Source organism: Lethenteron reissneri, chromosome 34, assembly GCF_015708825.2.
Source record: "Lethenteron reissneri isolate LAM-NWPU_2019-01 chromosome 34, ASM1570882v1, whole genome shotgun sequence".
NCBI classification, from domain to species: domain Eukaryota; kingdom Metazoa; phylum Chordata; class Hyperoartia; order Petromyzontiformes; family Petromyzontidae; genus Lethenteron; species Lethenteron reissneri.
The window spans coordinates 16495143-16522918 of record NC_083812.1 but is presented as its reverse complement, the minus strand read 5'-3'; the positions used below and the strand labels follow the sequence as shown (position 1 = coordinate 16522918).

The following is a 27776-nucleotide window of genomic DNA, read 5'->3' as shown; positions in this document are numbered from 1 at the left end:
CTCCAATGTGTGCACTTACTATTATAGGGTCGGTAGATAATAAAATTATAGCGATTATACAGTATTTTTGTCGCGTGGGGGGGGGGGGTAGCGGCCCAGCCCCTAGTCTCAGCCGGGTGGCCCATCTAGGCGAGGCCGGAGGCTCTGCACGGTACTAGGCCTCCACACCCCACACGTGTCAGGAGAAGACTTTTTGTGCTATAAATTTGATATACCCAGCGTTGCCCGGGGAGGAAATACATTTAAAATCTTCTGAAAACTTTAAAATATTACATACCAATGAAAATACAACTGTGTAATTACTTTTAAACCCGACGCGCCAAGAATCGATTTTCTGAATCGCGCAGAGGAATCGATGGTTGTTGTATTCATTTAAAATATGTTGATTATAGAGTCGATATAAACTGCTACGAATGGGAAATATCCGGCGTTGACCGGGGCCAAAATATTATTTAAAACTCCTGAAAACTTTCAAACATAACATACCAATGGAAATAAAACTCTGTAATTAAACATGTAGCCCAAGCGCGAAAATAAACGATTCTTTGCTATCGTTGCGAAGGATTCAAGGGTTGTAGATTACTTTAAAATCGCCCTATTCCCTTTTTAACAAACTGCGTGTCGCAGACACACATTCACACATTTTGCTTTTACATTTAACATACAAAACGTCCGCATGTACTGCTGTCATCATAGACACAAATATATACACCCTCACCACTCTCCCTCACCACTCTCCCTCACTCACCCTATGTGATGATGGTGAGTGGTGAGGGTGAGTGGTGAGAGAGTGGTGAGGGAGAGTGGTGAGTAGTGGTGGTGAGGGTGAGTAGTGAGGGTGAGTGAGTGGTGAGGGTGAGTGGTGAGGGTGAGTGGTGACGGTGAGTGGTGAGGGAGAGTGGTGAGGGAGAGGGGTGAGGGTGAGTGTTGAGGGTGAATGGTGAGGGTGAGTGGTGAGGGTGAGTGGTGAGGTTGATTGGTGAGGTTAAGTGGTGAGGGTGAGTGGGGAGGGTGAGTGCTGAGGGTGTGGTGAGAGTGAGTGGTGAGGATGATTGGTGAGGGTGAGCGTGAGTGTTGAGGGAGAAGGGTGAGTGGTGAGGGTGAGTGGTGAGGGTGAGTGGTGAGAGAGTGGTGAGGGAGAGTGGTGAGTTTGAGTAGTGGTGGTGAGGGTGAGTGGTGAGGGTGAGTGGTGAGGGTGAGTGAGGGTGAGTGGTAAGGGTGAGTGGTGAAGGTTAGTGGTGAGGGTGAGTGGTCAGGGTGAGTGGTGAGGGTGAGTGCTGAGGGTGAGCGGTGAGCGGTGAGGGTGAGTGGTTGTTGTGACGGTGAGTGGCAGTTGTCAGTGGTGATGGGTGAGTGGTGAGTGGTGAGCGTGAGTGGTGAGGGTGAGTGCTGAGTGCTGAGTGGTGAGGGTGAGTGGTGAGAGAGTCGTTAGTTTTGAGGGTGAGTGGTGATGTTGAGTGGTGAGGGTTAGTGGAGAGTGGTGAGTGCTGATTGGTCAGTGGTGATTGGTCAGGATGAATGGTCAGTAGTGAGGGTGAGGTTGAGTGGTGAGGTTGAGTGGTGAGGGTGAGTGGTGAGGGTGAGTGGTGAGGCTGAATGGTGAGGGTGAATGGTGAGAGTGAGTGGTGAGTGGTGAGGGAGAGTGGTGAGGGTGAGTGGTGATGGTGAGGGGTGAGTGGTGAGGGTGAGTGGTGAGGGTGAGTGATGACGAAGAGTGGTGAGGTTGAGTGGTGAGTAGTAAGGGTGAGTGGTGATGGTGAGGGTTAGTGGTGAGGGTGAGTGGTCAGTGGTGAGGGGTCAGGGTTAGTGGTGAGGGTGAGTGGTGAGGGGTGAGTGGTGAGTGGTGAGGGTGAGTGGTGAGTGGTGACGGTGAGTGGTGAGGGAGAGTGGTGAGGGAGAGGGGTGAGGATGAGTGTTGAGGGTGAATGGTGAGGGTGAGTGGTGAGGGTGAATGGTGAGGTTGAGTGGTGAGGTTAAGTGGTGAGGGTGAGTGGGGAGGGTGAGTGCTGAGGGTGTGGTGAGAGTGAGTGGTGAGGGTGAGTGGTGAGGGTGAGTGGTTAGGATTTATGATGATGGTGAGTGCTGAGGGTCAGTGTTGATGTTGAGGGTGAGTGGTGAGGGTGTGTGGTGAATAGTAAGGGTGAGTGGTGAGAGTGAGTGGTGAGGGTAAGGGTGAGTGGTGAGTGGTCAGTGGTGAGGTTGAGTGGTGAGTAGGAAGGGTGAGTGGTGAGGGTGAGTGGTGGGTGGTGAGGGTGAGTGGTGAGGGTTAGTGGAGAGTGGTGAGTGGTGATTGGTCAGTGGTGATTGGTCAGGATGAATGGTGAGTAGTGAGGGTGAGGTTGAGTGGTGAGGTTGAGTGGTGAGGGTGAGTGGTGAGGGTGAGTGGTGGTTGTGACGGAGAGTGGTGAGTGGTGAGGGTGAGTGGTGAGGGTGAGTGGTGAGGCTGAATGGTGAGGGTGAATGGTGCCAGTGAGTGGTGAGTGGTGAGGGAGAGTAGTGAGGGTGAGTGGTGATGGTGAGGGGTGCGTGGTGAGGGTGAGTGGTGAGGGTGAGTGGTGAGGGGTGAGTGGTGAGGGTGAGTGATGACGAAGAGTGGTGAGGTTGAGTGGTGAGTAGTAAGGGTGAGTGGTGATGGTGAGGGTTAGTGGTGAGGGTGAGTGGTCAATGGTGAGCGGTCAGGGTTAGTGGTGAGGGTGAGTGGTGATGGTGAGGGGTGAGTGGTGAGTGGTGAGTGCTGACGGTGAGTGGTGAGGGAGAGTGGTGAGGGAGAGGGGTGAGGGTGAGTGTTGAGGGTGAATGGTGAGGGTGAGTGGTGAGGTTGAGTGGTGAGGTTAAGTGGTGAGGGTGAGTGGGGAGGGTGAGTGCTGAGGGTGTGGTGAGAGTGAGTGGTGAGGGTGAGTGGTTAGGATTTGTGATGATGGTGAGGGTGAGTGTTGATGTTGAGGGTGAGTGGTGAGGGTGTGTGGTGAATAGTAAGGGTGAGTGGTGAGAGTGAGTGGTGAGGGTAAGGGTGAGTGGTGAGTGGTCAGTGGTGAGGTTGAGTGGTGAGCAGGAAGGGTGAGTGGTGAGGGTGAGTGGTGGGTGGTGAGGGGGAGTGGTGAGGTTGAGTGGTGAGGGTTAGTGGAGAGTGGTGAGTGGTGATTGGTCAGTGGTGATTGGTCAGGATGAATGGTGAGTAGTGAGGGTCAGGTTGAGTGGTGAGGTTGAGTGGTGAGGGTGAGTGGTGGTTGTGACGGTGAGTGGTGAGGGTGAGTGGTGAGGCTGAATGGTAAGGGTGAATGGTGAGAGTGAGTGGTGAGTGGTGAGGGAGAGTGGTGAGGGTGAGTGGTGAGGGGTGAGTGGTGAGGGTCAGTGGTGAGGGTGAGTGGTGAGGGGTGAGTGGTGAGGGTGAGTGATGACGAAGAGTGGTGAGGTTGAGTGGTCAGTAGTAAGGGTGAGTGGTGATGGTTAGTGGTGAGGGTGAGTGGTGAGTGGTCAGTGGTGAGGGGTCAGGGTTAGTGGTTTGGGTGAGTTGTGATGGTGAGGGGTGAGTGGTGAGGGTGAGTGGTGACGGTGAGTGGTGAGGGAGAGTGGTGAGGGAGAGGGGTGAGGGTGAGTGTTGAGGGTAAGTGGTGATGGTGAGTGGTGAGGGTGAGTGGTGATGTTGAGGGGTGAGTGGTGACGAACAGTGGTGACGTTGAGTGGTGAGTAGTAAGGGTGAGTCGTGAGGGTGAGGGTTAGTGGTGAGGGTTAGTGGTGAGGGTGAGTGGTTAGGGTTTATGGTGATGGTGAGTGGTGAGGATGAGTGGTGAGGGTCAGTGGTGAGGGTGAGTAGTGAATGGTGAGGGTAGGTGGTGATGGTGAGTAGTGAGGGTGAGTGGTTAGGGGTGAGTTGTGCGGATGAGTGGTGAGGGTGAGGGGCAGTGGTGAAGGTGAGTAGTGAAGGTGAGTAGTAAGTAGTGAGGATGAGTGGTGAGTGGTGAGGGTGATTAGTGAGGGTGAGTGGTGAGGGTGATTAGTGTGTAGTGAGGGTGAGTGGAGAGAGTGAGTGGTGAGCGTGAGTGGTGAGGGTGAGTGGTGGTGGTGAGGGTGAGTGGTAAGCGTGAGTGGTGAGGCAGAGGGTGAGTGGTCAGGGTGAGTGGTGAGGCTGAATGGTCAGGGTGAATGGTGAGAGTGGTGAGTGGTGAGGCTGAATGGTCAGGGTGAATGGTGCGAGTGAGTGGTGAGGGTTAGTGGTGAGAGTGAGTGGTGAGGGTGTGTGGTGATTGGTGAGTGGTGAGGGTGAGTGGTGAGGGTGAGGGAGATCCGTGAGGGAGATTGGTGAGTGGTGAGTTGTGATGGTGAATGGTGAGGGTGAGTAGTGAGTGGGAGTGGTGACGATGAGTGGTGAGGGTGAGTTGTGAGTGGTGAAAGGTATTGTCAAAGCCCACCGGGCTTTGACAATACCTTAGTATCTGTGTATATATGTAAGGGTAGTAAGAAATATATTTTTCACCCGGGCAACGCCGGGTACTTCTGCTAGTATTAAATAAATAAATAATTTTGATAAATAACTAAAGAGAAATCGCACTAAATCGATAATCGGTCCGATTTAAAGTTTAGAGACGAAAAATCGGAAATGCCTAAGTTTACCGCGGGGCCGGGGGCGTGCCCACCTGCAAAATTTAATCTCGCCGAACCCCACGGTCCGAGAGCTAAATCCCCCAGTAGGGAGCGTACGCAGACGGACGGACAGACAAACAGACAAAAAATGAATTATATAGGTTAGATTGAACTCTAATGACCTGGTTCCAGTGCGATGCAAGAATGGTTTATCGGGCATTACAGATTCTCGCTCTTGCCTCAGTAGCTCCATTGTGGATATACTCTGTTGAAGTGGGTAACGTCTTTGCCTAATCCCTGGCCAGCTGGCACACCACGTAATATGTGCATTAAAACGAATCCACTGCTGGATAAGGGGCTTGCCACACCGTGCAGGCTGTGGGGCTCTCGGGGGTTATTTGAACCTCATGGCGGGACCCTGGGGTCCCGAATAAACTGAAGTAAAAAATGTATTTATTTTTATTTTTTTGGCACAGATCGTTCTGTTGTCACGTCATGTCCAAGGACGAATGCGCAGACGAAACACAACTTTGATTAGCGTATCGTGTCGAGTTCGTCAAGAGGAATAGATCGCCGTTATCATTTGCCTTCGACAGACATAAAATGACGTCGCAACGTGGTTTATGTGAGAGAACCGGGGGCTTATGTGACCTCGGGTTTCCGCCACGACGTTCTTTTGAACGTTCTTCACCACGCCGCTCAGTGCGCGTTGAAGCCAGGGGAGGCATAGACGTGGGGGCAAAGGAGTACAGTAGAACAATGTTGTTGTTGTTGTTTTTCTTCTGCACTGCACATAACGTCGCACAACTCCACAGCCGCCTATGACAACCCGGGGCGCGTTGTGTCCGCACGCCCAAGCGCTATCCAGGATCAGCCCCGTTCAGTCCGAGACGTGGACTTCTTTCGCACCGTACGTAGCCACCGACCGTGCTAATCGGGAGGTGCGGGGGTAGTTTAGTCACAGGCTGGTCCATTCGTAGCTTCGCTGAATATATTTTGATTTGGTTCTTTCAAAAAAAGTCACGTAGGTAAAATAAAAGAAATTAAATCACGACGTTTCGGGCGCAACACAAATGCCCGTCACGCAGATAGCATATTCTTAGCAATCACGACGGAAATATCAATGATGCGGAGAACGATTCAAGGGTTTTACGGCAATACAGGCGGTCCTAACCTGCACTATTCATATGATTCATGATAATTTTCGTAAATAATCGATTAGGCGCACGACTTTTGTGACGCTCCCGACTCGGCGACCCCATTACGACTAACGAATGACGTCATGTCGCGCCATGTACCTCGGTGCAGCCTCGCGACTGGTGACATGACGTCTCGGGCTCTTAGAGCGTCACGCACAAGCGTAGCGACGTCATCGCGGCGCAGAGCCGCGGACTCGATCGAAACGAACAAATTGAAGGGACGCGGATTTACATTTGCCACGTCGCCCAATTATCCTTTAACGTCCATAAACACGGCACCTCGTGTGTTCTCGGCTATCACTTCGACAACTCGATGCATTCCAGTAACTTTCGGCGCTTCATCCTGGCGGCGACACAAACGAGAACGTGATGCGTCGAAACGGCTGATTTGCATACGGAGGGCGCAGTGTGGTGAGTGGGTGATCGCAGAGGCCCATGTGGCAGGAGAGAGAGAAGAGAGGGGGGAGGTAGCGTTCGACGTGAGTCTCGGGCCCTGCCCTTCTGTGGAGGTTCCTCAAAATCCCCGTCCCCTCGATGTTCGTGTCCGCGCCGTCGTAGGTAAGTCCTGGCGGTGGTCAGGTCGAGATTGTCCCCTGTGCGAGCCTCAGACGCCTCCTCTCTCTCTGGCTGTCGTGTTTCTCTCGCTCTGTGTAGTTGATGTGCGCTGCACGCACGATAGTGGTGGACGGAGATGAGAGTCAAACACAGTACTGGCGGTTCATTGCCCCTCGGGGGTGTTGGACGTGGGGACGGGGGGGGGGTCCGTGGCGTGATTGCCCTTAAATAACATTAACAATGTTGGCCTAGGAGTGGAGGTAATGGTGAGAGGGTTTGGGTGTTGCTGTTTGTGTCAGGGTTATGGCTGGGGTTCGTGTTGTGGCGAAATCCACGAATTCCAGTGATTGGGTTCGTTACGATTAAAGCCAAATGATGTTCGGATTACGGTTAAGTTATTGGTATGGTCAAGCCTTTGATACTAGAGATGCAGTTAAGGTTAGTGCTGTGGGTAAAGGTGAGTTTTATACTCGAAGCCAGGTCACGTTCGCGTCTTGTTCAGGGATAGAATCAGGGCTAAGTATTGTATAAGTTTCAAGTTATAGTTAGGGTTATTAGTACATCTTTAGAGCTAGAGACAGTGGTAATGTTTGTGGTTACTCAAACCAGTAGGGCTGCTGCTGTTAGTGTTTGGTTAATGCCAGGTAATGGTTCGACTGAGGCTTAGGGTTGGTGGTGCGTCTGTAATACAGCCGTGATGTTAGAGCTGTGTGTCGTTTTATGCTCGTATGTAAACCCAATATTCGTGTGTATCCACGTGGGTCACATACGCACGCTAATACCGGTACGTGGGATTGTATACACCGCATCATTCAAGAACAGGCACGGCTTATACTGTACAGCAATATATATTCAGAATACAGGACATATACACTGCTACCAAACCACTCATGCACAAATGTATGCAGTAATCCTCACATTAACATGCTAATTTCTCACGTTAACATCACTAGCCCCGGTCACTTCTTGATAACCCTTGAGCGACACCCATTTCACACCTTTTTAAAACAGTCTGCCTCAGCAGCAGGCCACGCTTTCCCACCTGATTATGGATGCTTGTGTTGCGCCCGAAACGTCGTGATTTATTTTATTTTATACCTACCGAAAGAACCAAAGAGTATGGATTCCTGCAGTCACGAAAGCTTGTATGCAGTAGTTTCTAAAGGGCATTGTTTAATGATCGTTGTACACGTGTTGGTACGTGTTTATCTGCACGTACAATAGCGCATGTAAGAATACCTGTGCAATGTGTTAGATGTGCAGTCGTTTTCATATCAATGCAGTCTGTGTGGGTCACATGGAGCGACAGCTGAGTTGGTAGCCACGTGTCTGGCTCACCTTGCAGAAACATCGTGCTGGGGCCGTGGTCTAACAACAAATATCTGCTGCTCAAATCGACTACCCAGTCTCCTATTTATTTTACAAAGTTGCCGAGCACAGGCTCAAAACGCCAAGCGGTCACCAACAAAACACAGACAGCGCCTGCCGAAAGTTGTCCTGGATAAAGAGTCAACGCTTGGGTTGAGCAGGGTTATTCCGAGCTTGAGAAAAGAGACGATGAGGAGGAGGGAATTCGAAAATGAAACGGCGCGAGAGAAGAAGCGAAGAGAGAAGTGCTGTTGTGACTTCAGGTGGAGTGGTTGGACCGGCATTGCGGCTCTTAAAATGTAGATTTTTTTTATTTTTTACCGAATTCTAAAAACATTACCGAAAGAACCAAGAATATGAATCTCTGCAGTCACGAAAGCTTTAAATCGAAATGTATACAGCATTGTATGTAGAACTTATTTCGCACCGTGCGTATCCAACCGTACTAATACTCAAAATGCATATGCACTGCTACTGTAACACGGGATATACTACCTAAATACTCATGAACACATTTAATCCAGTACTTTATAAAGTGCTTGTTTGATGGCCTCTGTGTACGGTGTTGGTCTGTGTTTGAGACGAAACGGTGCCTGGTAGATCCGAGTCCTCAACATGGGTGGAGGAATAATACATCGGTGAAGTTAATGGGGCGGTATATATCCATGGTAGTAGCGATATAAAAGTGATAAGTAGGTAGCTAACCACGAGTGAGCGAGTGAATTAATTAGTGCTGGATCATCGATAAATCTGACTGCTTTAGGGAATCAATGAAGTGTATCATTACAGTGAGTGAGACGGGAACTCAGTGCTCCGCATCAGATATGAAAACAGTATTCAGCCGAATTTTTGCTTTCTATTGCAGTAATGATTGTTTTCAACCAGCCAGTCACAGTACATTGTGGCAAGATGATCGGATCGTTGTGGTGCTTTGCAGAACGGGTGGTTAGATTGACAAGTTCTGTGCAAGTCGGGTAAACTAGACAATGTCTGCCTACTTACCCTACCCTGGAAAATTGTTGGTCAGGATGTAATCTTTAACTTGGTCATTAATTGTGCATTTGCGCATTATTCTGAGTGCTTTGCAAATATTTCTGCTGCTGTATTATGTTTTTTTGCCTGATGTGTATGATGTATGAAATTCCTATGTTTACGTTTTATTTTACGTAACGTACTGCCTTTACTATCATAAAGATTCATTCAAAGGGACTGGCCAAGCATACCAATGAAAGTGTTGAGTCTAATTTGGGCCGTGTTTGATAATATATTGTTATGACATGGATTGTGAATGGTATACAGTATAAGACAGACCATCCCTTTTCGTTTTCTGTTCAATGTGCAGAGCGGCGCTATGAAGGTAGAATTGTCCAGGTTTTTTAATGAGCAAAACTGCACAAGACAAACACGTTATATACTTTTTCTCTGCAGCCATTTTAACTCAGAATCATATTTTTTATTTAGACTGGAAGAATCTGATGAACTATGAAGCTCCGTTTCACAAATGTCCAATAGGGGTGGATCAGCAAGTTAGCACAACAAACAATAGGAGTGCAAAATCGAGGAAAGGTATGCGAATCACGAAAAATAAAGTATAAAAGTATACATTTTGATTTAAAGCTTTCGTGACTGCAGGGATTCATATTCTTGGTTCTTTCGGTTTTATTATTTCCCTTCTACGTGACTTTATCGAAAGAACCAAGAATATTAAAGTATAGTTGTCTATGTTAATGAAACTCTCACTTTTTGCCCCGGCCACTTAATCATGTACCTTGTGCTGCTCATTTTGTGCAGAATGAGCTTAACATTTGAATATGTATGGGTGTTAAATATCCATCAGAGACAGGAGAATACGATTGTGCTGTGCCATAAACGGTGGACACACTGGCCATGTGAGACATCTCGTGAGCTGCGGTTGGCTAGAAAACATATACCGTGCAGTGTTTGAGAAACCATTTGAGGGCTCCATGGTATGGACTATCTTGAGAATCTGCTCTTCAAGAGCACCCATTAACAAAGCGGTTGGGGCCTCCGTGTTTGATCTTGCCGGCATTGCATTGTCACTTCTGTTTATATCGTCCATGGAAAGTACTGTCCCTGGCCCATGTTTGTGGTAAAGATCCCCCGTTTCAACGTTTGGACTTTTGGGACAAGGGCTGTTGGAAATTGCCTATTAACGCCAGTACTACACACGAGGGAGTGCTGTGGCCATCACCACTCCTAGCTGGCTTAGTTTCACCAGAGCTGATGTTTACACTTTTAACTAGGTACTTTTTTTGGGCTGAGTGGTCCTCAGGGAATCCCAAGACGAGTTCTGATGGCACTTGCCTTGGCTGGCTGCCATGGATGGGAATCAAACATCGGGTTGCTGGATCCGTTGTGCAGTGCAGTAACCACTGGACCACTGCCTCCTAACAGAAGGCAGGCATGGTCACGTTACTAACGTTGGCTCTTTAAGAGCAATGTAACATTACATCAATTCCTTTATTCAAACGGATTCAAATGTTCGTGATACATCATACTGTGTGTAGAATAGGTTATAACTTCTGACGTTAATATATTTTAATGTCACGTTTAGGCTTTTGGAGCAAATACTACTGTACAAGTGAGGTTATAAAAGAAGGAATAGTACAAACGCGTAGATAAAGCATGACAAAAATGATAGATTTTTTACATGGAATCTCGGCATCGGTTTGTGACAATTCATTGAGTTGGTGGTGCTGAATCGACGCATGGCTACTGTTGATGCTGGCGTGGTCACTGAAGGGCACGCCGGCGTATTTTTGTTCAATTTTCTGTGGTTTACCTCATCGAGGCTCGTCATTGTTGAGTGCGTCGTCGGCTGTATCGCTTGTGATTTGTTTGTGATGCTCTGGTTTTGCAGGGGAGCCTTAAGGAATTTCCACTGAACCCCAAGAAGCCCCAGTGAACGATTGATTGTGGCGTCTGTGCCCTGCAGTAATGGGCTTCGTGTCTCGTGTTACATCAAGACCCCCCCCCCCCACACGGCCGCATTGCACCACTGTACCCCTGGCATTTCGGCATTTGCCGCAACCCGCCAGCCGGCGGCTTGCTGGGGCCCAGAAAATGCCTCACCCACTTTGCTGTGTGGGAATAATTTGCTGGGACAAACGTGGCAACTGTTTTCCCCGTTCAAAACAATATCCGAAATGGGTAAATGGAGAGGTGGTTACCGCACGATAGTAGTGCTTTTGTCATCGAAACGCGTTGTTGTGCTTAAGTTTAACACAATCTGCATAGTTACATTAAACATCTTTGGATATACAAATCCTGAAGTCGTACATTCAGTGGTCTTCCTTATCATTTTTAAATGATAACTGCACCGGTTTATAGCCTTTGAGAAGGCCCCATCTGGGCTGCGTTGAATGGAATTGAATCCTTGTTTTTTTATTTGATAAGAGCACAGTGCAGAGGTCCTTATGTGTAAACAGTACCAGATTTGATCCTCTGTGTTTGGCTGGTGCCACGCAGTTACACACTGGAGGCCTGGTTAAGACCTGAGCGTGACGTGTGATAAACTCGGCATGTAAACACCCAGGGCCCCCCCGCTATGTTTTGTGTTCAAGCGATACCACACGGAAGAGGTGGCAGTGTGCTTTGCCGCTTTTTTTTGTCAGTGATGGCCACTTTATGATGTGGTACCTAGACATTCATCAGACCTTTTAAGTGCTTCTGCGGTAGTTTCGAGTTGTTGTTTGACTTTAAGTATGTTTTTGACACTAATTTGGTGGAAACCGATGCTAAGTTCTGCACTTGTTTGTGTTGTGTAAATGGTGAACATTGTGCAGTCCTTAGCACTCTGCCTTGAAACCCAAGTTTACATTAAGCATGGTGGTGTCCGTCACCAATCATGGCTAACATTGCGTGATGTATTCACACCGTTAATGTATGCCTCGTAAAAGAGTGCTTTTGATGGTCTGCTCTTTTGGTGAAAATGTCAGTTTCGCTTCTGTAGTATGCAGTCTTCGGGTACAGTAATTTGAAACTCAATGACAGTGTGAGGTCTTAAGTACCATTAATAACCCGTGTTGTCTTTACTACAGGTTAACGTTGCACAAAGAATTGCAAATCACAATTTTTTTGCAAGATATTTTATGTTTATTTAATTAAAATATTTCATCTGGAATATCCCTTGATATATAACATTTCGTTCACAAGGGTGTCAGTTGCCAAATACATAGCAAACACGTACTGACACTGATTCAATATTTTACATTTTATGGTACAACTATGTCAAATTTAGAAAGCTTCACCAGTTAAGATATATTTATTATAATATAGCAACAAAAGTGAGTGGATTAACAATCGCCTCTGAACTTTCACCTGTAAGGAAAGCCACTTCACATTCGTGTGGAATGGGGTGCTAGCATTGTGATAAGATTGGGGTCCTTTCCCATTGACTGTCCTAAGCAGTTAAGGCCCTCCATGAGGGTAAGGGGGGTAGTGGGGAGAGGGGGCTGTGGAGTAGTGGCACGGTGATAACAGCAGCCCATTGCTCTTTACGCGGTAATTCTCTTGTGCTTGCCCATTACCAGTAGTAATAATTGGCTTCTCTCAGCGATGAGTCTCCAACGTGCAATTAATGCATCACTTAGGCACCAGGGGTTGCATTCTTGGTGGAGGGAAGCAGAACTAAGGCACGCACCTTCAGAAATGTTATTAAACCACAAAAGCAAATGAAGAAAACATTTGTCCTAATATTTGCACATTTTCGTTGCAGGATATAGTACAGTATTTTTAATGTATATTCTTTGGGTCTTTCGGTAAAGTCACATAGATAGGTTCAAAGAAAAGAACAAAAAAATAACAAACTACGACGTTTCGAACACAACACAAGCGATCGTCATCAGGAGGAAAGAGGAAAGCTGCTAAATGCAGACTGTTTTATCGGGTGTAGTCCTAGGGTCATAAACGACGTGGGCCGGGCTAGTGATGTTAATGTGAGAGGTTGGCATGTTAATGGCAGATCGCTGAGCAGCAACGGCGAGCGAGGTGGCTGTGTTAGTGTGGGGAATTTAACCTGTTAATGTAAAATCAAAGAGCCGAAAATAACACCCCAACCATTGGGAAAGAGCCATCTGAGGACCCAATCAAAACCATCACCTTGCCATACATAGCAGGGATCACCAAAAATATCTCCAATATCATGAGCAAACACAAGATCCAGGTTCGAGTTAACACAGTCCATTAAATTTGTGATCTGATCCCATTTGTGAAGGATATGATCCCTGACATGCAATAACCCGGCGTCTACAAACTAAGCTGTGTCTGTGGCAGTAGTTACATTGGGGAAACTAAGCGACATGTCTCGGACCGTGTTCGTGAACATAAGGCAGATCTGAAACACGGTAGGACCAACACCTCGGCCGTGGCTGATAATTGTTTTAGTGCGGCTGGCTCACACGAAATTGATTTCTCTAAGACGAAGGTACGTTGCAACCCCACTGGCTATCAACAAAGATTTGTTCATGAAGCCATCCACATACATATACAGACACAACTTCAATCGAGAAGATGGGTATAAACTGAGCAATCATTGGAAGGACGTTATCAACCAGTTTAAGTCATAACTGGCTGTGATGTTCACATCCTACCACCTTCCGATGTTAGTTGTTATTTTCGGCTCTTTGATTTTACATTAACAGGTTAAAATTTCCACACTAACAGAGCCACCAAGCTCGCCGTGCTCGACGTTGCTGCTCTGCGAACTGCCATTAACATGCTAATTTTTCACATTAACATCACTAGCTCTGCCCACTTCGTGTATGACCCTTGGACTATACACCCTAAAACAGTCTGCATTCAACAGCTTTCCTCCTCTTTCCTCCTGTTGACGATCGCTTGTGTTGTGATCGAAACGTCGTAGTTTTTGTTCTTTTCTTTGAACCTATCTACGTGACTACCGAAAGACCCAAAGAATATGAATTCCTGCAGTCACGAAAGCTTTAAGTCATTATTTTTAATCTGCTAATTATAGAATAACTGTCAAGTCACAGTCACCCTGTCCTACTGAGTTCCTTATGCCACACCAGCCATTGGTTTCGCAGCAGCGGTAAAAGAAAACACCTAATGGATTCTACATTAATCCAGTCTTCGTTCCTATAGAAATGCGATCCATATTGAGTATTTTTGCTGCCATGGTCTATAGCAGGGGTCGGCAACCTACGGCTCCGGAGCCGCATGCGGCTCTTTACGGGCTGCTTCTTGACGATATGTACGTGAGTACGGTATGTACTCAGATGCATTGCGGCTCTTGAAATACTGAATTTTGTACCGAATTGGAAAGAAATGGCTCTTCTTGTTATTTTGGTTGCCGACCCCTGGTATAGAGGAACCATTATTACGCATTTAAAGAACACAAATTGGACCCCATCTTTGATGGTGGACCCAGCGTCATATTCGTATGTTCTTTGTACGTACTTTTAATGTTTTACCAAACCCTCTTGTTGCTATCTTCCTACAAATGGTAGTTCAGAGGGTTAGATGATTTTGTGGAAACATAATGATCTCGTCTTTACCTGTGGCCTTTGCATAATCATAGTCAATTTTGTAATTGTGCGCAAACAAACGTAGGCTTTGCCGTGAAAAATATATTAAATCTGCGACTTGAAATAAGATGTGCCGGAGTGTACGAGCGGTGTGTTTTTTTTCCTTTGACTTCTTCCTGTTCTGTTGGGTTCGATGTTTTCGAGGGGCCAGTATGTATGAGGGAGTGGGGTGTCTGTAACCTTATCTGGCCAGATTCTATGGCCTAGACGTTCTGCTGATTTTCTGTCTTGGCGCCTGCTTTGCTAAATCTGTGAGTAATTAGTAAGAAGCCCAAGTCATTCTGCTCAGCTGTGCTGGAATGTGTGTGCAGTTAGAAACCAAGGTGCGCAGTTTTAAAGAGTAAATGCAGCCCCATTTCCTTCTGACAGACTACGTACTTTTAATGCGTTTTGCTTAAATTGTAGGTAATTTTTTTTACAACTAGATTCGTTTACCAATTGTTAGCAAAGTAAAACAATCGCTTGATTGTGCTAAGAATGGGCCAGCGGTTCGTTGCGTTGCGTATGTGCCGTTGTGAGGCTTTCGCTGGGTTTTCTTGATGTGTTCAGGATGCGTGTCGGCTGGCATGTCTTCCACTAAATCAGACAGCACCCAACGTGTTTAATATCAGCATCATTGTTTTTTCCACATTAATGGCAAAACACATATATACCGCCTGAAAGCGGAGTTTCAGTTTTTTTTTATAGAGAAACTATTTTATTTTTTGGAGAAAAATGCTCTTTGTAAAGAAACGATATCCATGGAATGCTTCGATAATGGCAGCTGTGGATCTGCTTGAAGGCTTTTGTTGGGAACAAAATGACCAAAGTCGTGTTTAAACATTTTAGTAAATCACTGAGTAATGTAACATAATAATTTCAAGGTGACATATTCATATGGTTAACCCTCATTAATAAAGAAAACGCAATAACAGAACATTGAGCATGAATGTTTGTGGAGAGTGACTTGTGAATCGGACATCATTTCCCCTTCATAAAATTAAACACACGTATGTTGACTTTATAATTCATAACTGTAGTGGTTATTCTTCTATAGGAAACCTCTACTCATACAATACTATGGTTTTAATGAATAACTTTTACTACTATTATCTGTTAACAATTTCACAGGCCTTGGATATTTATTTTTAATGGTGCATTATATTCAATACTGTCTTCACATTACATTGCCCGTAATGTACTACGTATGTAAACAACGTGTCTTCACGCCATCATTCTTATGAAACAACATTTGTAAAACTTCAGAAACCACGTCATGTGACCACTCCATGCACTTTAATTATTTCTCAGAGCAAGGCTGGCTGTTGGTTTAATTATTAATGGACGTGTTCTGTTCAATTATTTATTCTACATGGTTTTTGTTACTCTCCCTCAGCTGAAGGTTTTAATTGACCTCCTTAGACTCTTATTGTTGTGTTTCAGTTTTATGCATTTGTGATCCACTAGCTTTGGGCACTTTTTCAACAATGATTACGCGTGTATGTGTGTGTGTGTGGGGTGTGTGTGCCCTCCATTGTGGAAGTAAGTGTTGTTTTTGTTGCTGGCTAACACACTGCCAAGGCTTCACTTTCCACCTTGTCCAGCTCCTCAGGTCGTGAAATTTACTCTCCATAACCAGGCGCTCGTTCGTTGACGTTGGGACTGCTTCATTTTTCAGACACTCCGAAATATGCGTTATGCACGCCACCGCCGTTATGTTACCGTTTTCCATAGCACCGCAGTGATTTGATTTTAAATACGTGTTTGCGTCAAGTTTTCCCTTCTTGATTCTTTGTTGTGGACACCAGGACGTATTATGGACATCTGCCGACATGGGCATGTGTGTGTGTGAAATGGCGGTTTTGCTTCCCGGCAGTTTCTCTCCCCCCCCCCACTCTTCCAGCCATCGTGACCTCACCGCTTGGGCGTGTGCACACACACACACATGTTTGCACTTTTTGGTGAATTTCACCGCCCCACTCACAAAACACCACGTTTATTTTCCCCCTTGCATGGGCCTGGGAGTTGAGAGGTGGGTGGGGGGTGGCAATGAAAAAGCCATCCTTGCGTTCAACACAGATTTCAAAATGATTAATGCACAGATAACGCAGCCCTTTTACCCCGTGCTTATAAAACATTCCACCGTTGGGTACAGGAGACGTTTATATTTTTGGCCAGCATGTTTGGCTTTTGCTTTTTTGGCTCTGATATTTAGGAAAAAAATGTTCACAAATATTTTTGTTTAATTACGTGTGGATAAGGCCATATTTGGTGTCTCTGGAGCTTGTGTGGTGTCAAGTTCACAGTTTCTATATCTTATTCTGGTGTGCATGCTGGGTTATGGGGTTTTGAACGTGATACGGTGACTAGTTGAACATCCTGTCCAGTGTTAATCATGACACTGCAATGCATCACACTTTCGGATGCGCTTCTGTGGCCGTCTGGAATGAATAAGCCACTGGAGCTATGCACTTTAAAATCTAGATTGAAAACTCTTTTTTTAACTGCTTGTGTTTAGTTTGTTGTCCTTCCACTGTACCTCTGATTAGCATGTTTGGCTACGTAAGGTGCGAAAGAAGTTTAACATACATATTATTTCTTATTTACCGTTTAAGAGTTTACATTCATTCCATCCTTGAGGAGCCAATTCCTGCCTTTGTGTTTCCCAGAATTTTGGCTCGGTGAGCTTTCAGTGTTAGAGGCCGGACAGTCGCAAATAAGCGTTTGCGCTTCACGTTTGCCTGCATGTCGGTGAACGTGCTTGAATCACAACGCCGTCTCAGTCAACTCCCGGAAGCCAAGTGTGTGCTCCAGTTTTGTTTACCGTGACAATATAGAGAGACTGTATGAGGGAGAGAGGATAACAACCGTTATTGGCTATGCCCTCCTTTATGGAAAGAGGCATGCAATGGCCACGGTAATATGAAGTGGGTTTTGGCAGGGACACATTGATACAAGGGGATGATGGCCAATGGATATGGGTAGAACGATGCATTAATTAATTGGTCAATATAGATTCTTAAGCTCGTGATACTTGTATTAAATCACTTGAATGAAAATCAATGGTTTTTTTACGTGTATTTTGTACGTATTGGGTTCATGTGAATCCTATAGCCACCAGAGCTTCTACCGTTCTTAGAACTGTTAAAAAAGTTGCTTCTGGATCGAATCATGACCCTGAATCACGACAATTAATCGAATTTATGTGGGAGGAACACAAATGGTTCCCACCCCAAACAAAGGGAGAGCATGACCACCACCACAGAGAAAGCAGTTCATGTGCATGAGCGAGATGTATTGTGGCACCGCAGGTACTATGGAGAGATAGAGTGACAGCATGGGGAAGCATTCATCCAGCAATAGATCGACCGTGGCTCACGATGATGATGATGCTGTTTTGTTTGAAACTTTCCATGCATGGGGCGTTGGGCGGATGGGCTAAGAATGTACGGGGAGGGCGTTTGAAGAATCTTCTGTTTGCATTCTCTGCGGGCCTATTTCTCTACGTTTTGCAGATTTGGTTGCCTACTGTTTAACACGTGGTCAATTGGGATGGAATGTTGGCTTAAGTAGTATTGCTAGGCACTTGTTAGAATTTCCTAAGCATCGCCAAAAATATGAAAAAAACAGTTATTGGTAATTTGATAGAGAAAGAAAAATATCAAGTTTGTAAACAGCTTATCCCCTGGGCCTTCCTAAGGCCCCATTTTAGCGTCTAATCATAGTTGTTGTGCCCCGAAAATGCATTCTCTGTTAAGTGAAGAGTGCAAAGACGCCAAAAGAGACGCGTGGAATTTGGAGCGTACGGTCGTGATGCAGTCAGGGTCTGCATGTATATTATGGTTTGTTGTTTTGTAGTTCCAGAGGATACAAAAAATGTCTATCCATGAATTAAATCCGATAGAGGTCTATCCAACAAAAGTATGCTGTTAAAATCCAGCGGAAGAGATTAATCGGATGCTATGCATGTAATTTACACGTTATTTCATCAATGAAAAACGGATTATTATGCTCATGATGCATCTATTAAATTATTATTGTGTAAAATGAATTACATTTTAACGGTTTGCTGAAGTAAAATTGACGATAATGATTTCAACAAAACTGCAAAACAGAACAAAGGAGAAACAATACAAAGAAGATGCTCAAATGTAATAATATATTATTTGAATAAAGAACTTAGCTGGGTGGGAGAGGGAGTAGAATAACGTTGTTACATTGGTATTTAAATACACAGCAGAAATGTGTGCACATCTATAGGTAATTCCTCTGACATGGCACCCATCGTTTTATCCTCGTCATCTGCACACGGGGAAACCCAGCGACAGCTGTCAAACTGCAGTGTTGGCATGCAGCTCGCCGTGAGAGAGCACCACCGAGATTGGTTTTGCTCGTTTTCTGCAGGGGTTACAGTGGTGGTTAGATGGGTTGCAGTGCTCTCGGTAACGGTGTCAAATTTGGGTTGAAGGTACAAACTCCAGACTTGCCGTCCGGTGGGGATCCTTGCAACAATCCCACACCTGTTTACGCACAAGACATCGGCGTGCCCCTGTCGGCTTGGCAGGCTTCCCGGCCGCCTTGGCTGCAAACCGCGCCGTGCCGACGGAGGGGAGGGCGCATTGGCGGCGAGATGGGGGTGGGGGGAGTCATCGAGAGAGGCCGGGGAGTGCAGGGGAAGTTGTACAAGTCGAACCGGCGTTCCAAACGATAAACCGGGGCCTCATTCAGGATGTGCGGTCGTCTTCCGGTGCTTGACAGTTTCTCTCCCGAGTTTCCCCACAACAATCGCCGCGGGCCACTTTGTGGCTTATGGGTGCGCGGCATGGGCCGCTCTCGTGATTCGTCCGTGCCTCCTGCGTGCTGAGCTCTTGAGAGTTATTCCATTGTTATTTTTCGTTATTTTCTTTGAACCTATCTACGTGACTTTACCGAAAGACCCAAAGAATATCAATTCCACGTCTTGCTCAGCAGATGAGCATTCAACTGCAGTTTCTCTTAAATGGTGAGTCTCAACATTACTGTTTTTTAGTACATCACTTCTTAACGGTACTTTATGGTAAAGAAAGAATAACAAAATGCTCATACAAATTAAGGTGTCTTGACTCTGTGCAGAGGTGGATGATAGTGTGATTATTGGAGTTTAAACAGTGGCCTCGCTTTCAGTGTAACAGACTTGAGTGTGCGCCAGTCTGAGGCTCTGCTTGGTTGGCCTGGGAATGGTTGTGCCGGCTGTGGTGTAGGGGTTACTTGGAGTTAGGAATCTGACAGTGCAACCTGCACCATCAATCAGATGGAGCTGTCAAGTAGGGTTTGAAGTGCCAGCGAACAGCTTTACAAATACAGTACATGTACGCTTCAGTCCTAATATAATAAAAAAAATAGATATAAATACCTTATCATATATCCAGGACAGTCTCCAAACTCTAAATAATATTTCTGTACTGGTATGTTTGATGAATTCCATTAAAAGTATTTAATGTGTCGGAAGTAACCTAAATACCTGGAAATACAATCCATATAGGTACACAACAGTGCAATGATATCATTTTGGTGTACCCAGGCAGCCTCCCTTTGAAGTAATAACCAGGCTCAAACATGCTTCGCATTCGAGACCTTATGAGATCTGGCACATTCTGGTTGGTTTGGTCAAAGGCGATGGGGGGTGGAGATGCTCGAGTCTCTATGGTAAAGTATGTCTTGATGTTGAACTTCTTTTCCACCGTATGTAGCCAACCATGCTCATCGAAGTTGTGCCGGTAGGACAACAAACTAAACACAAAAAGCAGTTCTAAAGAAATGAGTTTTCAATCTAGATGATTTAAAAGTGCATAGGCATGCTAATAGCAGAAGGCAGAGTATTCCAGACGGCCACAGAAGTGCATCAAACGCGCGATGCAGTGGCCGTCTTTGTTCGATGTCCAGCCAAAAGCCGCTACGAGGATGACCAGAGTTCGCGTGATGGTTTCTGCTCCTTGAGGAGATCAGAGAGGTATTGTGGTTCATTTGTGGCAAGCACTTTGTAAGGAGTGCAGGCTTTTAATATATTTGTTCAGCAACCGGAAGCCAATGCAACCCAGCGAGCACTGGACGGACACGGTCGGATCTTGCAGTACCTGTTACGACACGTGCCAACGAATGTTATACATGCTACATCTTGGTCATGTTTTTTCCAGACGTCCCTTCGAGTTGTGAGCTGCAATAATCGAGCCTTGTCGATACTATGCTACTACACCACCATGTTGGCTATGTCACGACTTAATATTGTTCAAATGTGTCCTAGCGCCTTGATATGAAAATTGCAGGACCTGAATATATTTTGCACGTGGTGATGAAATGAAATAGTCTGGTCGAGTATGGTGGCAAGGCTATTTTAGATGAGTAGAAAACTGATTCCTGGAGTCTGTGACTGCCACACCTGATCCTCCCACAAATGTTTTCGCCTGAACCCGAGTGCCAGCCAGCAGAACAATCCGAATTTTCCTGGATTAAGTAGCTGCTTGTTTCATGCAAACCACACCTGCACCGCTCGCATGCAATCTTCCAGGTGACCGAGGCTCTTCATATCTAACTATGACTTCACTGTGGTGTACAATTGTGTATCATCAGCATATTGATGAAACTTGATGTCATGTGATGATATGAGACTGGTACTGTGATTATATAAATATTTAAGCAACTCATCAAAGTGAAGAGGCATTTTATTATCCTAGACAGCGGGCTGTCTCAGAAGTAATGGCTCCATTTTTGTTCAAACTTTCTATTGAAAGAATATATAGAATATTAGATATTTATGGGAATGGCATAATGTAGCTATATATATTTTTCGATGCACTTGCACAAACGCTTGGGCCACAGCTAGCAATCGATCATGGTAAATATAATCGGTATCGCACAACTATCTGTGAACAGTATCGTGTACAGCAGCGGCATTTTCAAAGGTTCCCCATGTAGAACTACCTTCAGAGGGCTGCCAAATGTGGCAGCCCATCACAGTCCACCGAGACAGCAATGGCCTCTGATGTTCGCGGTCTGGTATTGTCGCAATGCAGAAATTCTGCCACATGAATGTGTGGACACATTGTCTAAATTATTTTCAAGTCTACTTCTGCATGTTTAACATTTAATGATTAAGCAATACAAGTGAATGACAAAACACAAGTTATTACCTTTAGGATAATGCTTATATTTTGAGTGCAGTGATCCTCTGCTGAAAAAAGTGGTAGTAATATTATCAACCCATAAGTGATGATGGGCTGAGTGAACCCCCAACCAGGATTTGAACTCGCAATCTTCCGACTGAGCCATTTGCTCTCCCTCTGAGCCACCTAGCCGGATGCTGTACAAACTATTTTACCTCTTACCGCATTACTGTTAATGTTAGATTGTATCATAAGGTCCTGTGTTTGGAAATATATAATTTCTCTTAACTGCAAGTTCACCTAGGTATGGACATTCTCTGCTGCATGCTCCACTGAGTATATCCGGCCCGTTATATTGAGGTCACGACCCCGGAAAGCCTCTTGTTATATTGGCCGCAGAGTCATAAATGACAGTTGTTGTGGAGCAATAGATTAACAATTGGTTCTTTCAGGACACTGATGCTGTGTTTCCACATTGCCCAACAGTGATAACATTGTTGAACCGAGCAAGTGTGTCATCACCTTAACCTTGCTTTATAATCAAGTGAAAGCCTATCGAGGCAAAGTATCTCCTTTTGAAGGGGAGAACTGAGCACATTTTCAAGTTACAGGTTAGAGGAGCAGGGTGTACCAAACAGGGATAAAAGTGTGTTTACAATACAATATCATAGCGTAAAATTTGCATTGGGAAACGTTAATCTCTCCAGGCTGAGCCAGTGGTGGAATTTCCACCTTCCTATTGCGGTGACATTTCTCTCCATAAAACCACCGCTTGTTGCCCATCAAATGGTGAAGTCTCATTTTCACGATTCCAAATAAATGGCGAGTTTATAATAGCAACATATCTTGATTCTGTATCTATTTTGAATACTTTATTTTTGTTCAACATAGTTCCTCATTATGGGCTCGTTTGGGTCACACATGATATATGAAATAAACAGCACTTGATCATAGTTTAGTTTTGTTTATAGCCACTCTGGCAGAGAGGTCCACATTTTAGTAACTCCATATGTGCCTAATCTGTTTCAAAGGCTCCCAGCGCCCCTTTGTACTCGTGAAAACACCATCAGTAGTGTGGGTTTACCTCTCTGCAGCCCGCCCGTTTTTACGCTCTGCTGGGCCTAATTACCCCTGGGGGTGTGTGCTGTGGACAAATAATCCTTTCTGCACACTGGCCTCTCCACCAACACCACCCATTCTGCTTACTTACCCCTCATTCAGACCAGCCTTTTTTTGTTTTTACTTTGCTTATTTACTCAAGAAAGCCTCAATAAGTCACAAGACTCTTTCAGGAGGATCTTGGCAAGTTTGTTGCAGTCCAGGGCGACGATCACTCCTTGTTTTCCAATTAAGACGTTTGCAAATATATTTCCGAATATGGTAATTTGGAACCGTCGACTCCGTTACACAGTTGGCCTACTCTTTGTATGATGTCACAGGATATTTAACTTACTCTGAAGGAGCTAGCGTGTTTTTAATGGTAAATACAATTGCATTGTTAGCGTGCGGCCTGCAGGGTTCGAACCACCAACTTATGAAACAAGTGGCGAAGAAGCCACTACCGCTCGGCCATGTCACCGCTCCCCCCAAGGCTTCAGGCCTTGTGCCTCTTCTTGGCCAATGACGAGTTACCTCTCCGTGACCGCTTTCCACAGTTCTAACGTCTTCACCCTCCCATCTCGCTTTTCCTTTTCGTGTGCATCCTCACACTCTCCGTAAAAAAATTAAAGATGTTGGGTTACATCTTGACTTAAAGCTTTGCGTGATTGCAGGAATACATATTGTACGGGTCTTTCGGTAAAGCCAGGTGAAGACGATTGCTTTTCTTGCGTCGTAGTTTTGTGTTGAGATCGAAACGTCGTAGAATTTGTTATTTTTTGTTATTTTCATTGAACCTTATATTATTGGTTCTTTCGGTAAAGTCACGTAGATAGAAACTAAAATAAAAATAACACATAATATAATACAAAATGTAAAATAAAAAAATAAAAAACCACGACGTTTCGATCGCAACACAAGCGGTCTTCATCAGGCTTGATGAAGACCGCAACGGGCTTTACCGTAAGACCCGTAGAATGTGTTGGGTTACATCTCACGCGCAAATTAAAATTGCATTCAGCATGCGGTTTCGCGCGGGGTATTGCGTCACTGCTCATTACTTAGCTCCCATCTTATTCTTGGGTCTTTCGGTAAAGTCACGTAGATAGGTTCAAAGAAAATAACCAAAAATAACACAACTACGACGTTTCAATCGCAACACAACCTTGTGTTGCGATTAAAACGTCATAGTTTTGTGTTATTCTTTGAACCTTATATTATTGGTTCTTTCGGTAAAGTCACGTAGATAGAAAATAAAAATAACACGTAATAAAATAAAGTAAATTAAATACTAAAATAAAAAACCACGACTTTTTGATCGCAACACAAGCGGTCTTATCAGGCGTGGTGAAGACTGCTACATGACTTTACCGAAATACCCAAGAATATGGCTTCCTGCAGTCACGAAAGCTTTAAGTCAACTCCCATCTTGTTGCTCTATCATAATTGTTCTTTTACATTGTTTTGAATGTTTATTTTCTGTTAATCTGAATTATTCTCACAGCATCAGGACACACCTTTGTATTTAGATGTTATATAAATAGTGTTACCCCTCTTACCCAATACTTTTTATCAGAATCGATCTGCACAAAAATATTATGTATGTGGCTATTATTCATATTATCCTAGCCTTTGTATGGATGCTAGGAATAAAAAAAGAGTAATTTCCATGGACAAACACATACAAGGATGGATCTGCCCCATAGCACACTCCTCTCCCACATCACATGAGGGGCGTCGAACGACAGTATATGATAATGCCCTACCACGAGCACCACCACTCCCTATTTCCACACACTCGCCTCTAAGCTTGAGGTGGGCAGTGGTGATGCAAGTGGATAAATAATTCACTGGTGTCTCAAGGTGCCGCGCGGGACCCGTATTGGCGGCAGGCAGGCGGGCGGGTGGGCGAGCGAGCGAGCAAGAGGGCGAGCGCAATGATGTCGACCCTCATCGATCCATGCTTGTGGCGAGGTGGAGCCTTTTGGATCCATGAATATTGAAAACCCTCACAGTTGGTAAAGTCCAGGGGCCTATGGGAAATAGGCGACTGGGGGAACCACGTCGTGATTTTTGTTATTATTTTTCTTCTATCTACGTGACTTTACCGAAATACCCAAAGAGTATTAATGTGTACTGTACAGTGCAACAAAAGGGATGGGCAGCTGATCAGCTCAGCAGCGCCGCCGCCCTGCGAAATTTGTAACAATGGCATAACGCAATACAATGATGGCATGCTGTAATGCAATGACGTAATAACTACATTATGTGATTTCCTTAACACCGTGCGCTTTCCCTAAAGATACACAACACCAAGAAGTACCTCGCGTCTCGCGAGGCACTTCAAATCACAGGCATAGGTCCCAGCGTGAATCCAATAATACAAAGAGAAATTGACACGAATGAGAAAAAAAGGGGTTCATAATAGCAAAGGACATTGTAATGAATAGAACATGGTACATTGCATCATATGTGTATGCAAACTCCTGGGACACTGTTTTATTTAGATACTATTTAAATTAATATTCGATTGTACTGATAAATAGTAGAGAGTTTAAAGTGTTATAAATGCACATTGCTTTGAAAAATGAATGCCATGAACATGTATCTTAGCTTACCTTCGGAATAGAGTATAATTTAATAAAATAAATCGTATACTACTATAGTTTGTATATTTAGTGAAAATTAACTCACGTACTGTTATGATTAATTGTTACTGTTGCCGACTCAAACTTTCTGTGTCCATAATAGCTTTTGTGCATTCTTCAGCATCATCATTATCAACCATGATCACTCCACTCTTAGATGAAGGCCATATACCACACAGTCCTGCGATCTCACAATCATCGCCCTCCTTTGCACGAGCTGATATCATCACGCCATCGCCTCTGCATGTCCTCTCATGCACTTTCCCTCCGTTGGCTGCCATTCCGTCACCAGGCCTGTTCGTCACGTGTCGGTCTGTCTACTTGCTTGCTCATCCATTCCATTAACCTAAACATAAACATTTGATGAAAAATTTCTTAAATCGTATATGAGTGCTTTTACATGCTCATGCGATGCTTTATGTCGAGAGAATATTTCGGTACTGTACTTGCATAAGATGCCTCAAAAGCAATGTGTGAACTATGCAGATATCCATAGCGATATGTTGTTTTTTTTACTGCTGTTTGGGTGAATAATGTTTTTTTTGTTCTGTAATAGAGAGGAATACACCTGCTGGTCATTGTTTTCCCTGCTCACTTGGCTTTCCTCGGGGTTAGTCTGGCCGTGCGTGTTCATGCCCTCCTCTAATGCAACTGCATGCACTTTGGTAAATATAGGCAGTTGCAAGGACCCAATGAATTGTGGACAGACTACTTGTGCTTAATATGCTGTAGGTCAAATTCCAGTGGTGGGCATATTCGCATCCAGTGCTCCATTTGTTAATTAAATAAATATCAAATGCTGCTCTGTTTGGCACTTAGCCAGAGAGTGAATTGAGGTGGGCCCCAGAATGCAGCGGGTCAGCTTATCGTTGCCCTGCTCGAAGCTTTGAATCGCACTTTGCGCGGCGCTTTGTCATCCACGGGTATCTGAACACTGCACATGCCTCGTCTTGAGCAGAGACCACACTTTCGAACGACAGATTAAATACCTTTAATGGGATTTATTGTTTGTTTTGATGAAAGTTACTGTATTGAAACATGTTACATGAAAATTTGCCACAGGCTACATACACCTACTGTTTTATTGAACTTGCGCAACGCTTGGCTTCTGCACCCCTGTGGTTTGTGTAAGCGTCTTTTTAAAGTTCTCTCTCTTTATCCCAAAATTGGCCAATGATTACACCGGGGCCCTATGTAGACGTTAGTCACCGCAGTAGTACGTTGGCACGGTCCATCGTGGTGAAATTAGTAGTTTTGGTGCCAGCGTTGTGATGCACGTACGCATGGCCACGTGACATTCTCCTGAGTACGTTTGACACTTGGCATCAGATTATTTTCCCATTCATATTTTCAAACTCCAAAAAACTATTGTTTGAAACTTAAACAAACATGATTATTAACATATTCTTAGGTTTTTTCTGGTAAAGTCACGTAGGTAAAAACATTAAAAAGTAAAATAAAATAAAAATCACGACGTTTCGGAGGCAACACAAGCTTCCGTCTTCAGGTGGTACCGTCACAGCCACGACAGCTCTATCAAGTAAATGAGAGATTGCAGCAGCTACCACTCCGTTTATATAATGGTTGGAGAAGGTGGTGGGGCAAGGGCCGCATACTTTTTATTAATATGGTAAGGTGAGGCTTAAGACTAAGAATAGACTGCATAACAAAGGCTGAGCCTTTGTTATGGAGAGGTGCGGTTTGTGACTCAACCTGTGACAGGGAGACCACCACTAAACATGGTAAAACAGTAATGGTTGTCTGTCAAATAAGATTGCCAAATAAGTGTAGTTAAATCTTTTTTGCATGGTTAATCACATCTTTCCAATGATTACTCAGTTTGTAACCGTCATCACGGAAATTAATAAAAAGTATGCGGCCCTTGCCCCACCACCTTCTCCAACCATTATATAAACGGAGTGGTAGCTCCTGCAATCTCTCATTTACTTCATACAGCTGTCGTGGCTGTGACGGTACCACCTGAAGACGGAAGCTTGTGTTGCCTCCGAAACGTCATGATTTTTATTTTATTTTACTTTTTAATGTTTTTACCTACGTGACTTTACCGAAAAAACCTAACAATATGAATCATTGCAGTCACGAAAGCTTCAAATCTAGAAATGATTATTAACATTCTACCAAGAGATCATTTAATTGTGGAAATTATAAAAACGTATTTTTAAGTTATTTCATTGTTAGCATGTTCACTTTGCAAGATGAATTTTTTACATGCATGCATGCCAGCTGTGTATACAAGTTTCATTCATAGTTGTACCTTAGGCTGGCTTTGTGTTGTTAAACATTGACATGCAAATCCATTGATTTACAAGATTCCAATACCCTTTCAATGAAACAAGCCCATTCAGCAAGAATGGAGCACTTAGTGATAATTTCATGAGTAATCAATCCGATCGTTACCCATTCAGTAAATAGGGTTGGAATTTTAAATTAAAGCAATGTCATGTGACTGCTGATTACCAGTGCTGGGTGTTAGGACATGGGTGGCATTGAGTTGACCATGCTATATACCTGCTACAACATTCGTTTCATAAGCCCATATATTTACTAGCATGTAGGACCTTTCAGCAACACACTTGGTGAAAATTGCCCCCAAAATGTGTTTGTTTGACCAGCTTAGGTGAG

At 44.7% G+C, this 27776-nt stretch overlaps 1 protein-coding gene across 4 annotated transcripts in view; it reads left to right on the top strand.

Moving 5' to 3' along the window:
- Positions 1-5951: 5951 nt before the first annotated feature.
- Positions 5952-27776, top strand: part of LOC133350745 (bone morphogenetic protein receptor type-1B-like) — a 47932-nt gene continuing 26107 nt past the window's right edge. For 2 of the 4 annotated variants that reach the window (XM_061565464.1, XM_061565461.1), the window contains exon 1: positions 5952-6338. The gene's annotated coding sequence lies outside the window, so the exon portion shown is untranslated. Of the gene's footprint in view, positions 6339-19002; positions 19251-27776 lie in introns of those variants that run through there. The other 2 variants (XM_061565462.1, XM_061565463.1) reach the window with 2 other exon arrangements.